Genomic DNA, 4,446 nt, shown 5'->3' on the forward strand with positions numbered 1-4,446 from the left:
TATATGTATGTAAGGCATGCATAAATTCATACAAACTTGTCTCTAGATATATATTTCTTTGTTACAAATTAAATCCTCAAGGAGGCTGGAATTTGTCATCTCAAGGAGATTGTTGTGATTGTTTGTGGGTATTCTTCAAGGAAGAATTTAAACTCTGTAATCAATCATAAATAATGGAATATATTTTCAAGATCTGATGATTTTGTGAATGAGCTGAGTAATGCATTTATGCAAGAATATTCGATGATGAAGATGGATTTGCAGTTTGATGTATGACTCCATGCCCTTGGATAAGGCACTGGTCTTGTAGATTCTGGGGATTCTCAGAGATTTTAAAAAATCAAATATCCATTTATTTTTATGTCTGTAGTTTTAGTTTGTTCCTCCTATCTCATGCTTCAACCTAGTTGAGATGTCAATGTAGATCTAGCGCATCTGCAATAACCTGCTAGTTGTTAAGCCTTATGAGATCAATCTGCTTTTATTGATGCTATCATATGTGGGCAATGAGTCTGATTCAATGCGTCAAATGTACAACCACCTAGGTTTTGCAGAGCCTGAAGAGTAGAAGGATTCAAATTCTTGTTATGTTGTCCAAGTCCTGAAGTTCTTCATTGTATGAAGTTTGCTATTTCATAGATAGATTGCAGGTGAACTTGGTTTGCTCTTTTTTGAGAACAACAAAAATGGCGACTCTACTGGGGCACAGACCTATAATCATTAATATTTAAAAAAAAAAATTCTCAGCAACAAAAAATCCAAGACACACACTTTCAAATCTGATAATAACTTTCTGAGCATAGTCACTAATATATTTTTTTAAAATTTCTTAGCAACAAAAAATCCAAGACACACACTTTCAAATCTGAAAAATAACTTTTAGATGTGTAAACTTCTAAGACTCTTCCCCAAATGAATTTTAGCTAGACTCATGGGTCTATTTGGATTGAGTTATTCTTAGAGCTTGATGAACCTGACTCAATTAATTGGTCTATAGCCTTGAGAGAAGAAAGTGTTGCACATATTAAAGAGTGGATAGATGAGATTGAAATGAATAAATCTAGAAATGCACATAATATTGAATACAGTGATGGAGATGAATCCATGAGTGGAGATGTCTCATATGATGTTGAAGATGACTCTTATTCTCAGCATGACAGTGTAGATGTGTATTCAGAGCAAGAAGAAAATTGTGAGAACATAAGTTGTTGTTCAAATAATCATGAGCCTATTGAGGTTTCAGATTTGAATAATGCAGATCATCTTGTTGTTAAGTTCAATCCACAAAATGTTTGCAACTGACGTTTTGAAACCATGTTGCAACATATAGCAATGCTTTATGAGCAGCATGATAAAGGTAATGATGTAGATGAAAGTTGTTGTAATGATGAAATAAATGTGCACAAAGACATGAACACAAAAGATTTAATGCCTGCATCAGATTGGGACAATGTTTAGAGCACAGAAGGTAAAGCCAAGGAAAATGAAAATAAAGGAGAAGGTTCACTAAGTAGTGAACAAATCTCAGAACTCATAGCTGCTGATCTTCAGAGGTATACATCCAGAAGTGTCCCCAATCTCTCATACCCAATCGATATACATTTTGATACTAATGATATTTTTGAGGGTGTGCAGTATGATATATATGATATTGATTCTTTCCCTACAATTGATTTGAAAAGTAGACAAGATGAAAATGCATATAAGGTTGATAGATGTGATAATGTGGATTCATATGCTGATATGAATTCAAAATTTGATATGCATTGTGTGGATTTTACTGTTAAAAAGAATGACAAATCTGAAGTAGTTTTCCCAGATTTGCAAGTGGTAAATGAACCATTGACAAGTGATGATACATTTTCATGTTTGGAAGAGGCTGATAGGAATTGTTATCAACAAGATGAATTGCAATCATTTTATGAGGAAATGTTACTCTCTAGTTTGCAAGATGATATTATGGATGAGTGTTTTCCATTTGTGCAAACTAGCAATAAAACATGTTCCTAGTGTTCCCAGCTTTCAGAGGGAATTGGATTACTTTTCATTTCAGCTGGGTAAGAATTGTAAAGAGTATGACAGTTATATCTTATATAGTGATCAACACTCTCAACATTTGTTTGATTTCCAACTGTTTGGTGATTACCAACATGCTGAGTATCTTTTATGTGATAAGCTGATGAGAAGTTGCAGAGTTTGTGATCATGCAAATATGAAAGTTCTAGCTTACCTTCAGTTCATGGAAGTGATAATCATGTGTTTGATCGAGGTAAACATTAACTTCAATTTTGATGGCCCGCGGTCATATGTAAATAATTTTTATTGTACAGTTGCTTTGCTTCAGTTGTGTGGTTTTCAATAAGGAGCCCCTATTTTTTGAGAAGAAGAGAAGTGTCTTGTTTTTTTGGGTGGTCTGCTCTACCATAGATTCTGAATTCTTGTGTTGATCTTGCAATCAACCATCCCCAGTCAGAGCCACTATTGGGACTCATAAAATTTTGTTAGTTTGAGAGGCCCATTTCAAAATTCTGCTCTGCACTTTCAAATGGCACTTGATGAATCAACTTGAATCGCTTGGTTTGAGGGCATGAACAATAAAGCCAGTTCCACATACCCCTTGGAGCATTCTCCTCGTGTGCCTAAGAAAAGTAAAAGCATTTAAAAAAAACTTCCAAGCAAATGCGATTGTTAGGTGTAAATCCAAATCTTTGCAGCCCTTGTTGGCATTCTCTCTCTACGTGCAGTGAAGAGGGTTTTAAAAGGCTAGAGAAACCTCCAAGTAAATGTCGCTAGACATGAACATTTATCCCACATTGGTTGTGGAAAGGAAATATTTTGTATTTAAATACAAAGCCACACACTTCTATGGTATCAAAGCTTAAGGGCTTTTGGCAAGTGGAGGCTCAACGTCGGTGGACCCCGCACATGTGTACATCTCGAAGAAACCCAAATTTTGCGACAGGTTGGCGAGAAGAGGCTAAGGGTCGTGCAAATCGAGAAGATCCAACGATAGATCCGAGAAAGATCAACGGTGGAGTAAAATTCTGGACTATCAATGGCTGTCGCTATATTGCGGTTGTGAAGTGCCCGAAATGAATACCATCGCGACTAGGCGGGCCCAGGTTTAGTAGATGATCCGGCCTAAGGTGACATGGTGATTAAGGTGGCACCTAGTTGGATCCAAAGGCGAACCAGAGGCTGACATGTGGCAGGCCCAGCAAAAGGGGTGAGCAGCAAAACCAACTTGAGACCTCACAACCAAAGCAATTTCATTAACAGTCTCCAGCTCGCTAGCATAAAATGCTAACATCCAAAAAGCTAGAGACCTCGCGAGTGAACAGATCTGAAGAAGATCCAACGATGGTCGCTAGGTCGCGATGGGAAACTGCTTGTTAGAATATCTATCACGACCCAGCAACAAAGAGGAGCTTTATTTCGGCGATGAGTCCGATCGTGCTAAGGTGGCAGGACAGGGACTCCGGAGCCAATCAGGGGGTGCCACGTGGTAGAGCGCAGAAGGAGGATCAAGGCAAAAGTCAAAGTTAAATATAGTTTCGAACTATAGTACAGAAACGCCAAAATTTAAATGACTGACCTGCAGAGAGATTGATGGTTGAGGGGTTATTTTTTTGCCCAAATATAGATGTGTTGTATATCATTGGAAAGCTCTCGATCCGAGGAGTCATTTTTTGCAGTCAGTTGTAGCACACATCAAGTATCTCAAGAGCAGTTGCCTCGAGATTTCAGAAACTTTTTGAGTTTGTCAGAGAAGATTTTCTGTAGGCCAAGTGTGAGCAGTTAATGTAGAAAGATTTGGGACACTGGTCATTGTCAGAGATGAAGTCCGAAATTATTCTCTCTTCCTTCTTATTATGAGGTCTTCTCATTTTGTAAAGGTTCTAGAATTTTTGCAAGCAGAGCTCCATATTATGTGTTTCCAACTCTGAGTTTTTCTTCCAGAGTTTGTATAGTCTAATGTCTTTTTTCAAGTAATGGAGTATATCTTCTTGATGTAGGTGTTTTTAGTTACAGGTTTATATGTAAGTAAGGCATGAATAAATTCACACAAACTTGTCTCTAGATATATATTTCTTTGTTACAAATTAAATCCTCAAGGAGGCTGAAATTTGTCATCTCAAGGAGATTGTTGTGATTGTTTGTGGGTATTCTTCAAGGAAGAATTTAAACTCTATAATCAATCATAAATAATGGAATATATTATCAAAGATCTGATGATTTTGTGAATGAGATGAGTAATGCATTTATGCAAGGCATTAATGCAGGAATATTCAATGATGAAGATGGATTTGCAGTAGAGGTTTTTCATTTGCAGTTTGATGTATGACTCCATGCCCTTGGATAAGGCACTGGTCTTGCAGATTCTAGGGATTCTCAGAGATTTTTAAAAATCAAATATCCATTTATTTTTATGTCTGTAGTTTTAGA

The sequence above is a fragment of the Cryptomeria japonica genome, chromosome 3 (genome assembly GCF_030272615.1).
Source record: "Cryptomeria japonica chromosome 3, Sugi_1.0, whole genome shotgun sequence".
Lineage (NCBI taxonomy): Eukaryota > Viridiplantae > Streptophyta > Pinopsida > Cupressales > Cupressaceae > Cryptomeria > Cryptomeria japonica.